Here is a 14,203-nt window from a genome sequence, read left to right as displayed (position 1 = left end):
TTATTTGGCAGTCTTCACACACAAAACGATACAAATGAACACCTGCCCGGCTAGGCACTACCTAATACATAACATATACCCTGACTCGCCTACAGAGCACAGTGCACACACTGTCTCAGGTGCGGCTTTCCCAGCCCATCGTCCATCAGCCTCCCAGGCTGTAGCTAAGTCCGTACGTCTGGGGAATTTAGGCTCAGCAGTCCCCCTGACTCTGGCCGTGCGACCCTCTCTCTCAGCAGGCGTCGCTTGGTCCCCCAAACTCCAGGCTATCTCCCAGCCTCGTGGTCCCTCAGCCTAGCCCGGCTGAGAGCACACTCACAGAGCCTCAGCAGCACTCTGTTTCAAAGTCTCCCCCCTCTCACTTTGAGGATACTTTTATTCCCAGGTGATTGTGGCACCTGGTGCTGCCTCAGACCTGACGACTGATAGGGAAGACGTGGAAAAACCTGCCTTACATCTCCCCTAACAACCATGAGGCCTGTCACTGCCTCACAATTGCTTATACTCAGCCCCATTGGACAGACAATTAGCAGATTTGGTTTCCAGTACCATCTCTATGCTTATGACACCCAACTATACACTTCATCCTATAACATTACCCTCTGCTGTACTACAGAACACCAGTGACTGTCCGCTGCCTGTAACATCATGTCCTCTCTCTATCTGTAACTGAATCTTCTACTAACCCACTTAAACTTGATATCTCCCTCTCAGTGTGAACAACTACTATAACACCTAGCAGCACGACCGCTATCTTGGTGTTATGTTTGATAGTGATCTTTCCTCTATACTCTATTTTCAATCACTTGCCCAATTATGTCACCTACACCTCAAAAACATCTCTTCAGTTTCCCCTTCCTTACTGTGAAAACAACAATACTCTTATTGTTGCGCTGATCCATTCCTGTCTCGATTACTATAACTCATTACTAATTGGTCTCCCTCTCACCAGACTCACCCCTCTCCAATCTATCCTGAACGCAGCCGCTACTGCAATGCCTCCGCCCTGTGCCAGTAACTGCACTGGTTGCCCATACAGTACAGGATTCAATTTAAAGTCCTCATTTTTATCCACAAAGCTCTCCACACTGCTGTACTCATTCCTCTTGTTTTAATTGTTGACTTGTCTGTTGCTATGTTATTTATTACTCTGTTTGTACTTGAACCTCCTGATTGTAAAGAGCTGCGGAGTATGTTGGCACTGTATAAATAAATATTATTATTATACTTTTGCCATGTTTATTCCCTTACTCCTATTTCCCGTCTACCCCTATCCCGTTTCCTGTTATTCCCTACTGTTTGATTTTTATTGTTACTAACTATATGCTACTTTGCTACTAGGCAGTGCTGCTCTCTTATGCTGATGACATTCAGCAAAGTTAATTGTTTCCCTGCATATACCTTTCTACTTCGTTAAAAAAAATATACATTATTAAATATTTGAAAAGAAGTATAGATGCTCCAGAATTACGATTACATGGGACATGCTAGTATTTGTTAGAACTAATGTTAGAGATGTTATATATCCAATATATAGTCAGTGTACCGGACTAAAACAGACAACATCAATCTAATAATTCATAAAGCAGAAAAGGGCAATATAAAAAAGTCTATATGGAGTTGTTAAGTGATACGAGCAGAGTGGCTGCAGAACCAACTAGTTCAGTCCAATATCTGGAACCTTATCAGGAGGGCAAAGTATTAAGTGGTCTTATTGATAAAATTGCTGAATATTTGTTTCTAACCCTGTGACAGTAGTTAGTGTTCAGCGAAGCATTCAAAGTGGAATTCAGTCCAAAGTTTAGGAAAACTTTGATTCACAACGCTTCCAAATTTTCACGCCTTTCGTGTTAACAAATCAGGTTTTCCTAAAATGGTGGCTGCACATGTTACAAAGCAAAACTAACTGTAGAGGAGAAAACCCCGGAAACGCAAGATCACCCATAATGCCGTGCAGACAGCCAATCTACAGATAGCCATCCCCTGTTTTGTCACAGCCTTATAAAATTCTCACCCCATGCAGTCTCCGCCATTGTCCTGTGAGCTGAGCATAGAGAGAGATATGGCAAGCACTCTGGCGCTAGGGAAAGTGTTGCTGAAAACGATTAATAGAATGACCACTTAACTGGAATAATGACCAGTCAAACAAATAATATTCTATACGGCACCCATAATTATTGAAAGTGTAATTGAAAAGTGGGATTGCCTTAAAAGATAACTTTTAATAGTCAATGGTTAAAATAATAGGCCCAATAATTTGTTAGGAGGCTACATACATACGTAGTCATACACCACCAAATGAAAGAAGGTGGAGATAAATGGCAGGTGTGAAATGTAAACATCTGCTATGAGGGTGAGTTTACGAAACATAGGGATACCAATAAAGAGGGAGACAGATGCTGGGTCTCTTCCCCTAATGTATCCCTAGGTTCTAACTCCAAGTAATCCCCTCTCTGTATGTCCCTTCGTGTCCCTTGCAGGCAATAACAGTGACTGCCCAGCTTCGTCAGAAGTGCAAAGGTATCATTCATCCCAGGACATACACATCATAGGTACTAGACATACACATAGCCCCGACGCGTGGCGTCAGCCACGTCATCAGGGGACCTATATACAAAACAAGACAAAATATACGCCTGTACACAACAGAGAAGTATCCAATCCATGGCGCTTCCAAGTTTGTTGGAGCCAGCCCAGAAAGCAACAGTATTGTGAGACAAGAACTGATACTTAGCTTGTCTTTGTGCAGCGATTCAAGGTCCACTCCTCCTGCGTATGGCAGAGATGGCAGAGTGCGCCCGTACTGGCGTTCTTTTAAACCAGCGCGGGCCTTAGATAGATCCGCCCCCAAGATCACCTGCTCCGATCACGCGGGCAGTGACGTCAGTGGTCACAAGTGCATTGCGTCACGGAGAGGAGTCACATGATTGGGACATAGTCTGAAGGTATAATAGTATAGCCCAATGTCCGTCCCCTGCATGTTAGGGGACGGTGACTCAGAGAACATTAGGGGGCGGGAATATTGGAGATAAAGGGGTGAAGGGGATGGGCTAACTCCGTCACGCCGAATCAACAAATTATAGTGGCATAAATAGCCAGGGCCGGCGCCACCAGTAAGGCGACTTAGGCAGTCGCCTAGGGCGCCATCTAGCAGGGGGCGCCCTTTTGCGGTGTAAAAAAAAGTTGGTTATATAAGTTCGGGCGGCCGGCCGGCGGCGCCCCTCATGCTGCGCCTCCTGAATTCCTAAAGAATCTCCGGCTCAGTGCTGCGCAGCCTGCTGTGTCTGCCCTGTGCTACTGCTGTTGTTAGTGTAGCGTGACCGAGCTCTGTTAGGTCCGCGGTACAGGAGCTTTTGTTTCCTGTACCCGGCCGGACTGACAGGAAGTGCTCACTTAGTGTGAACTTCCTTTCAGTCCGGCCGGGTACAAGAAACAAATGCTCCTGTACCGCGGACCTAACAGAGCTCGGCCACGCTACACTAGAGGTGATAAGGAAGGGGGGTGTAAAATGAGAGTGACAAGGGGGGGTGTAAAATGAGAGTGACAAGGGGGGGTGTAAAATGAGAGTGACAAGGGGGGGGGGTGTAAAATGAGAGTGACAAGGGGGGGGCTGTAAAATGAGAGTGACAGGGGGGGTGTAAAATGAGAGTGACAAGGGGGGGTGTAAAATGAGAGTGACAAGGGGGGGTGCAAAATGAGAGTGACAGGGGGGGGTAAAATGAGAGTGACAAGTGAGGGGGGTGTAAAATGAGAGTGACAAGTGAGGGGGGTGTAAAATGAGAGTGACAAGGGGGGGTGTAAAATGAGAGTGACAAGGGGGGGTGTAAAATGAGAGTGACAAGGGGGGTGTAAAATGAGAATGACAAGGGAGGAGGGGGGGTGTAAATAAGAGTGACAAGGGGGGTGTAAAATGAGAGTGACAAGGGAGGGGGGGTAGAATGAGAGTGACAAGGGAGGGGGGGTAGAATGAGAGTGACAGGGGGGTAGAATGAGAGTGACAAGGGAGGGGGGGGGGGTAGAATGAGAGTGACAAGGGAGGGAGGGGGGGAAGAGAGTGACAAGGAGGGGGAGGAAGAGAGTGACAAGGAGGGGGGGGGGGAGAGTGACAAGGAGGGGGGGGGAGAGAGTGACAAGGAGGGGGGGAGAAGAGAGTGACAAGGGAGGGAGGGAGGGGGGGAGAAGATAGTGACAAGGGAGGGAGGGGGGGGAGAGTGACAAGGGAGGGGGGGGGCAGAGTGACAAGGTAGGAGGGGTGAGAAGAGAGTGACAAGGGAGTCCCCAGAGCCAGACTGCAGCCAGAGACCAGATCATCTCATTGTCCTGGTGGTAAGTAGACAATGCAATATGTTTATTATTCAATTGTTTAGTTATTAATACTACATTGGAAACTAATTGACCTCACATTTAGGGTCCATTCACACATCCGTGTGTGTTTTGCGGATCCACAAAACACGGACAGCGGCAATGTGCGTTCAACATTTTGCGGACCGCACATTGCCGGCACTAAGAGAATATGGCTATTCTTGTCCGCTATTGCGGACAAGAATAGGACATGTTCTATTTTTTTCAGGATCGGAATTGCGGATCCGGGTCCGCAATTCCGTTCCGCAAAAAGGGACAGCTACAAGAAGCTAGATTAACCGTAAGGGGAACATAGCAGTTCTTTTAATTTAAAAGCTGAGAAAGGGGTGGAACATATGTGATGTCATGATATGGGCAGATCATCTGATAAGGGGGGAAGGGGGGGGGGGGCGGCAATTTTTATCTTGCCTAGGGCGGCAAAAATCCTTGCACCGGCCCTGTAAATAGCCAAGTACGGTGCGTCACTCCTATAGAGTCATAGAGAGGCGCTACCTAGGTATTTAAACAGCAGGAGGAGGCAATTGGACTGCTATCACATGTCAACGGGATGACATGGTCTCCTCAATGCAGCACCCAAAAGGAGAGATGCTCATTGAGGCCTGATGGTTGTGAGTTCTTCAATTCAAAGATCCACCAGGTCTTCCTTTGCAGTATTTTCCTGTCCCAGTTGCCTCCTCTTTTCAAGGGAGGAACGAGTTCAATAGCCATAAATGTCATGCCCTCTGTTTTACCATTGTGGCTGGTTTCTACATGTTTAGCTAATGGGGTGTCCCTACCGTTTCTAATGTCACCTAAGTATTCTCACACCCGTCTTCGAAATTCCCGGGTGGTTTTGCCTATATATTCTAGGCCACAGTGGCATGTAACCTTGTAGATGACTCCCCTTGATCTACAATTGAGGAAACCTTTGATTGAGTACACTTTGCCTGTTACATTACTGCAAAAATTCCTACCCCTCATGATGAAGGGGCAGGCAACACAATCACTGCAACGAAAACAGCCAGATAGAGGTTTAAGCCATGTGGCCGCATTGGCGCCAGTTTCGCTAAAGTGACTATGCACCAATCGATCCCGAAGGCTGCGCCCCTTACGATATGTAATTTGCGCATTTGGTGCAACGATTTGTCTAATGTCAGGATCCAAGAGAAGGATGCCCTAATGTTTTGAGATGACATTTCTCACTTCCCCTGCGGCCCCATCATAGGTATCAATCAATCGTATGGTGTTATCCGCAGCTTTAACTTTTTGGTGGTAAAGAAGTTCATTTCGACTTTTCATTTCGAGCTTTTTGATAGGCTTGCTTTAAAACCGAGTCAGGATAGCCCTTTTCCTTAAACCTGACTCATAGGTCTCCTGCTTGTTGTTTGAAATCGTTCACAGTGGAGCAGTTTCTCCTCATCCTTAGATACTGTCCGGTGGGGATACCCCTTTTCAGGGGGAGGATGTGGTGACTACCCCATATTAAGCAGGGAATTCGTGGATGTGGGTTTCCTAAAAGTTTTAGTCACCAATTCTCCCCGACTCCCTCTCATAATGACAATATCCAAGAATGGGAGAGCATCTTTTTGAGTCTCAGAAGTAAATCGCAGGCCAACCTCAATTGTAGATCAAGGGGAGTCATCTACAAGGTTACATGCCACTGTGGCCTAGAATATATAGGCAAAACCACATGGGAATTTAGAAGACGGGTGGGAGAACACTTGGGGGACATTAGAAACGGTAGGGACACCCCATTAGCAAAACATGTAGAAACCAGCCATAATGGTAAAACAGAGGGCATGACATTTATGGCCATTGAACTCGTTCCTCCCTTGAAAAGAGGAGGCAACTGGGACAGGAAAATACTGCATAGGGAGACCTGGTGGATCTTTGAATTGAAGAACTCACAACCATCAGGCCTCAATGAGCATCTCTCCTTTGGGTGCTACATTGAGGAGACCAGGTCATCCCATTGACATGTGATAGCAGTCCAATTGCCTCCTCTATGCGGGTCGAAAAACTTGAGTTCAATGGATGATTTATTTATTTTTAACTGGGGCACCCCCTTTGTGTACCAAGAGTGACCTTCATTGAATGCTCCTATATGAAGTCTGGCAGTCGACCCCCACTTTACATTTGTTGGGGCTGAGTGCCCGACATACATATGGTACATATTTGCTTGTCCAGCTCCCTGCAATGTGGGTACAGTGCAACTGATTGCCAGCACGCCTGTTCTGCCGATCAGATACCATTTGACAATGTATTTGTCTATCCTTTTCTAATCTAGCCTGTCCAGTGAACCTGCTGTTTAAATACCTAGGTAGCGCCTCTCTATGACTCTATAGGAGTGACGCACCGTACTTGGCTATTTATGCCACTATAATTTGTTGATTGGGCGTGACGGAGTTAGCCCATCCCCTTCACCCCTTTATCTCCAATATTCCCGCCCCCTAATGTTCTCTGAGTCACCGTCCCCTAACATGCAGGGGACGGACATTGGGCTATACTGATATACCTTCAGTCTATGTCCCGATCATGTGACTCCTCTCCGTGACGCGATGCACTTGTGACCACTGACGTTACTGCCCGCGTGATCGGAGCAGGTGATCTTGGGGGCGGATCTATCTAAGGCCCGCGCTGGTTTAAAAGAACGCCAGTACGGGCGCACTCTGCCATCTCTGCCATATGCAAGAGGAGTGGACCTTGAATCGCTGCACATAGGAAAGCTAAGTATCAGTTCTTGTCTCACAATACTGTTGCTTTCTGGGCTGGCTCCAACAAACTTGGAAGCACCGTGGATTGGATACTTCTCTGTTGTTTACAGGCGTATACTTTGTCTTATTTTGTATATAGGTCCCTTGTTGACCTGGCTGACTGCCAGTGAAACGCGTCGGGTCAATGTGTATGTCTAGTACCTATGATGTGTATGTCCTGGGATAAATGATACCTTTGCACTTCTGACGAAGCTGGGCAGTCACTGTTATTGCCTGCAAGGGACACGAAGGGACATACAGAGAGGGGATTACTTGGAGTTAGAACCTAGGGATACATTAGGGGAAGAGACCCAGCATGTTTATCTTTCAGCTGGCAACAAGTTATTTAACCCCTTTATTGGTATCCCTATGTTTCGTAAACTCACCCTCATAGCAGATGTTTACATTTCACACCTGCCATTTTTCTCCACCTTCTTTCATTTGGTGGTGTATGACTACTTATGTATGTAGCCTCCTAACAAATTATTGGGCCTACTATTTTAACCATTGACTATTAAAAGTTATCTTTTAGGGCAATCCCACTTTTTAATTACACTTTCGAAAATGATTAATAGAAGAACATTGGAGAGGGAGACTGCAGGGAGAGTGCAGGGAGACTTATGCTGCATCAGTTTTTTTTATTTATTACTACATTTACTTATTCCTATATCAGCTGGAAGATGGAAGCCTTTATTATTCCACAGCCAGCGTGCCAACCAATACCAGTCTGCACCCCTTAGGGGGGTTCAGGTCTTAATGATGACTATCCTCATATTTTGCTGGATTTACTTCTTTCAAATCAGTCTTCAGAGTCTCCATGTCCTAGAAAAGTCAGCAAGATGCAGAGAGAAGATGAACTGCATGTTCCTGATGACATATTATCATCGATATTATATGATGTGGAAAAGGAGGAAAAGCAGATGGCAGAAGAAGGACTCCCACCTATAGGACAGGAGAGCACTGGGGTTGGAGAAGTAGGTATGCCAGAGCTGATTAATAATCAGTGTTTACTGTCAAATAATCTGCAGGAGATTGCAGGCAAGAACAGCAATAATATGCATATTGGCCCTCCATCTAACCAGCCAAACCCCAAACAAGCAACAGCCCCATTTAACGGTGATTAAAGGTGCTGCGTGACCATTAAAAATGAAGACCAACTATACAGTGCGATCTTCATTTTTAAATGAAAGGCAGCTGTGGGCTAATTGCCCGTGCACTTCTACCCTGCAGCATGGCCGCACTGTGTGGCCATTCCCTAAAGCAAAGTGGCCTGAGTATACCTGATTTATAGCGAATTATGACAAATTAACTTCGGGGAAGTTGCTGAATCAAATATAACAGTGGTTTTCTACTCACTCCCCAAAGTCCTTAAGGATTTATTTCCTCCCCACTCCAGAATCACTGTGGCAGGTATTACTGCTGTGGCAAAGCATCTTAAAGCATAGGTGGATCTTCATCTACAGACTTTGGTAAAGGCTATACTGTGTTGTGTCCATGACACCAGGTACCATATATTTTGCTTTATGATACACTTTTCCCCCCCAAAAGTTGAGGGAAAATGTCAGTGCATATTATAAAGCAAATACTACTACTTCTATTATAGTTTTGCTCACTATTATGCAAGAGTCGCAGGGAGCGGTAAGTGATGCGCTTCAAGTGCTGCCTGTACTCACCACTCTCTGGTCTTCTCTGGGCCTGCGCTGCACTGTGCTGACTGCTTACAGCAACAGGACATAGTGCGAGCAGAGTAGTGGCGGAGCAGAAGAGTTAAGTTTAATTTATATATTTTAGCTCTGATGGGGGTCTGATGTGAAAAATAATATGGGGGTCTCGCAAGGACATCTAAAGGGGGTCTTATCTGAGGTCTCATATGTGGGGGGTCTAATATGGAGGTCTTAGGGTGGCCTGATCTGAAGTTTGATATGGGGATCTGATATGAAGGTCTGATCTGAGGATCTGATATGGGGGTCTTATCTGAGGTCTGATATGGGGGTCTGATCTGAAGATATGATATGGGCTTCTGATCTGAGGATATGATATAGAGGTCTAATCTGAGGATCTGATATGGGGGTCTTATCTGAGGTCTGATATGGGGGTCTGATCTGAAGATATGATATGGGCTTCTGATCTGAGGTCTGATATGGGGGTCTGATTTGCGTTTTGATATGGGGATCTGATATGGGGTCTGATCTGAGGATCTGTTATGGGGGTCTGATTTGATATCTGATGTAAAATATATTTTTCTTATTTTCCCCCCTAAAACCTAGGTGCGTCTTACCATCAGGTGTGTCTTATAAAGTGAAAACTATGAACATTTTGGGTGCATTTAAGGATTTTCAGTCAAGAAGTTAATTCTGATATCTAATAATATTATTTTCACACGGTGGAAAAGGGGAGATTAACCCCATAGTTTTCTAACCTCTATAGGTGTGTATAGGAAGAAATATACATTTAAACACTAAATAATGCCGATTTTTCATGAATTAAGTGGTCCTCCACATATATTGACAATCTTTATCTAAAATAGAATGGTACTGAGAGTGAATTCCATGAGGTTACTAGATACATGAATGATAACAGCATTAATTTTTCTTTTAGCACATGTTACAAAAGAAATCAAATTACTTTTTTGGGTATAATTGGAAATCTGGGTTCAAAGGTAGGTACAATGTCTTATCAGAAACAATCTGCAGGAAACTCCACCCTCCTTGCTTCTTCATGTCATCAAACATGTAATCCACAACCTTCCATTAGGGAAATTGGTTAGAACTAGTAGGAACTGTCCAGATAATGCAATTTTTTCAAAAGTAGACCGGATATTTATATGATAGACAGGATTTTAAGCTTGTTATCATGATGATCTACTATTATATCGTCATTATACAGTAATTTCAGATATGAACTGATAACAGAGAAATCTTGTGTTTGATAAAATACACTGCCTATCCCAAAAAAATGTTCCCACCTGGATTTAACTAAGCAAATAGTTATGAGCCTCCTATTGGATAATTACTGCATGGGCGATTATCTTTCAGCTGGCAACAAGTTATTTAACCCCAACCGGTGCAATGAGTTGCTTCTCATTTCTTAAACAACCATGTCGAAGGGCACATCTCATGGTCGTGGAAAAGATGTTAGTGTGTTTGAGAAGGGCCAAATCATTGGCATGCATCAAGCAGAGAAAACATCTAAGGAGATTGCAGAAACTACTAAAATTCGGTTAAGAACTGTCCAACGCATTATTAAAAACTGGAAGGATAGTGGAGACCCATCGTATTCGAGGAAGAAATGTGGCGGGAAAAAAATCCTGAATGATGGTGATCGGCGATCACCTAAACGTTTGGTGATATCAAATCAAAGATTAACAGTAGAACTCAGGGCTATGTTTAATAGTGAAAGTAATAGCATTTCCACACACACAATGCTAAGGGAACTCAAGGGATTGGGACCGAACAGCTGTGTAGCCGTAAGAAAACCACTAATCAGTGAGGCAAACCAGAAAAAAGGCTTCAATTTGCTAGGGAGCATAAAGATTAGACTCTGGAGCAATGGAAGAAGGTCATGTGGTCTAATGAGTCCAGATTTACCCTGTTCCAGAGTGATGGGCGCATCAGGGTAAGAAGAGAGGCAGATGAAGTGATGCACCCGTCATGCCTAGTGCCTACTGTACAAGCCTGTGGGGGCAGTGCTATGATCTGGGGTTGCTGCAGTTGGTCAGGTCTAGGTTCAGCAACATTATGTGCTCCAAGAATGAGGTCAGCTGACTACCTGAACATACTGAATGAACAGGTTATTCCATCAATGGATTTTTTCTTCCCTGATGGCACGGGAATATTCCAAGATGACAATGCCAGGATTCATCGGGCTCAAATTGTAAAAGAGTGGTTCAGGGAGCATGAGACATCATTTTCACACATGGATTGGCCACCACAGAGTCCAGACCTTAACCAAATTCAGAATCTATGGGATGTGCTGGAGAAGGCTTTGCTCAGCACTCAGACTCTACCATCAACAATGCAAGATCTTGGTGAAAAATATATGCAACACTTGATGGAAATAAATCTTGTGACATTGCAGAAGCTTATCGAAACAATGCCACAGCGAATGCGTGCCGTAACGAAAACTAAAGGCAGTCCAACGAAATATTAGAGTGTGTGACCTTTTTTTTGGTGGTGACTTTTTTTTTTGGACAGGCAGTGTATATAGCAAAGAATATAATTAAAGGGGTTCTCCGGGCTTTTTATAAATGATGACCTATCCTCATATAGCCTTCCCCTCATATAGCTGATTAGCAGGGGTGTCAGACCCCCCCCCCTTCCAATATGATATTGATGATCTATCTTGAGGATAGGTCACCAATATTAAAAGCCCAGAGAACCCCTTTAATATAATTATACATTATTCTTAATATAATCAAGAAGCATTTTCAAGTTCACAGAATAATGTGGTAGAACATATGACAACCAGGGTTTACCTTTTTCTTAAAAGGGGCATGCATGCGTCCTTGCCTCCTCATTGTCTCCTAGACTATACTCAGATGAGAGGCATCATACAACTACCTTGCTTTCCTATAACAGTAGAGTTTCTCTGTGGCAATATAAGCTGTATACTGTAGCTATTGTGGGAAATCGCTCTGGTAGGCAGTTAGCGGATGCAGTACAGAGGCAAAAATGATGATTACACTTACCGGTAATCGGATTTTCCTGACCCCACGACAGCACCTTAGAGAGATGGCTCCGCCCCAGGACAGGAAACCTGCAGCATAAAAAGGTGGAGCCGCTCTCCCACCTCAGTGAGTTTCCAGAGCATGAGAGGGACTCCCCTTTACGTTAGTTTAGTTATTACTTTTTTTTATTTTTTGCAACACCCGTGAACACACAGCCCTACACCAACAGGGAGGGAATAAAGAGGTGCTGTCGTGGGGTCAGGAAAATCCGATTACCGGTAAGTGTAATCATCATTTTTCCCCTCCCCACGACAGCACCTTAGAGAGAGATTTCAGAGATCATCCTCAGGGTGGGAGACAGTGCTCAAGACTTTTGTACCAAAGAGAAGGTCAGAAATAGAGTCAAGCTGAAGCCTATAGTGTTTATAGAAGGTGGACAGAGAAGACCAGGTGGCAGCCCGACAGATCTGTTCAATAGATACGCTGGCCCTCTCAGCCCAAGAAGTGGACACCGCCCTTGTGGAGTGAGCCCTCACAGAAACAGGGGGAGACGCCCCGGATACTGAATACGCCAAGGATATAGCTTCTCTGATCCAGCGGGCAATAGATGCCTTAGAGGCTGTATTACCTTTTCTAGCCCCACCGAACAGGACAAATAAGGCGGAAGATTTTCTCCAGTCTTTAGTCACATCCAGGTACTCCAAAATACACCTCCTAACATCAAGGGAATGCAGCTCCTTCTCTCTATCATCTTTTGGTTCTGAAAAGAAAGCTGGAAGAACTACCTCCTGAGCCCTATTTGTCCTAGAAGGGACCTTCGGCATAAAACCAGGATCTGGTCTGAGAACTACCCTGTCTTCTCTAATGGACATAAAAGGGGGATTAATGGAGAGGGCCTGAATCTCCCCAACCCTCCTGGCTGACGTTAAGGCCACTAGCAAAACTAGCTTAAGGGAAAGAACTTTAACCGAGCAAGAGACTAGAGGTTCAAAAGGATGTCTGGTAAGGGCATTTAACACTAGGTTAAGGTCCCAGGGAGGAAATCTAGGACCTGCTACCGGGGTAATCCTATCTACTGCCTTAAAAAACCTAACGACCCAAGGGTCCATGGCTAAACTCCTTCTCCCTAAGACCGACAAAGCTGACACCTGCACTTTTAGTGTACTTTTTGCCAACCCGAGCGACAATCCCTTTTGTAAAAAATCCAACACCTGAACTACTGAAAATTCTAACGGCCAGGAAACTCTTACTGCGCCTATAAAGGACAGGAACTTTCTCCAGACCCGAGCATAGATAATATTCGTCACCTCCTTCCTACTCTTCATTAGAGTGGAAATGACCTCCTTAGAAAATCCCTGACTAGCTAAAAATGACCTCTCAAATTCCACGCCGAAAGATGTAGAGACTCTACATCCGGGTGGAACACTGGGCCCTGTGACAATAGGTCCGGAATTCCTAGCAGGATCCATGGATCCGAAATCGACATGGCTCTCAACAGGGAAAACCACGCCCTTTTGGGCCAGAAGAGAGCTATCAGAATTACTCTTGCCCCTTCCTATCTGATCTTCCTTATCACTAGAGGAATCAACTGTAGCGGGGGAAAGGCATAACCTAGAGGAAAGTCCCATCTCTGGAGGAAGGCGTCCACCCCAGATGGGCACTCCTCTGGACTGAGGGAGAAGAATTTCCGTACCTTTCTGTTCTCCCTTGTGGCGAACATGTCTACTGAAGGCAGACCCCATAAATCTACTATCTGAGAAAAAATCTTCTGATTCAGAGACCACTCCCCCTGACGTAACCTGTGGCGACTCAGGAAGTCCGCTCGATAATTCTCGACCCCTCTGATATGAATGGCCGAGAGATGAAGCACTCTCCCCTCTATCTCTTCGAAAATCCAATTCGTCTCTTTTTGTAAGGAGTCTGACCTGGTTCCTCCCTGATGATTGAGATATGAGACCACCGTCCGATTGTCGGACATCACTCTCACATGTCTGTTCTGGATCAAAGGAAGAACTGCTCTCAAGGCCAGCAAAACCGCCCTCAGTTCCTTTCGATTTGACGAGAACAGTCTCTGACCCTGGGACCACTCTCCCTGAAAATTCTGATCTTCCACGTGAGCCCCCCATCCCCAGGGGCTGGCGTCCGTAGTCACAACTACTGGTTCTGGAAATGACCAGGGAAGTCCCTGAGTCAGATTCTCTACTTCCTTCCACCAATTTAGGGATGAAAGCGTTCTGACTGATAACTCTATACCTGACTCCAGGGACGTCCCTGCCCTGTAACTGTCGAGAGTGTCGTTGCGCCCACTGGACCGCTGGCATGCAGGATGTTAGAACTCCTAACAGGGACATAGCTTTCCTTACGGATAGGGCCTCTCCTGACTGAACCCTGTGAACTCTTCTCTGAACCCCAGCTACCTTCTCCTTTGTGAGGAAAGTTTTTT

Source organism: Bufo bufo, chromosome 4 (assembly GCF_905171765.1).
Source record: "Bufo bufo chromosome 4, aBufBuf1.1, whole genome shotgun sequence".
NCBI classification, from domain to species: domain Eukaryota; kingdom Metazoa; phylum Chordata; class Amphibia; order Anura; family Bufonidae; genus Bufo; species Bufo bufo.
The sequence above is the reverse complement of the archived record's forward strand: the minus strand, read 5'-3'. Positions refer to the sequence as shown.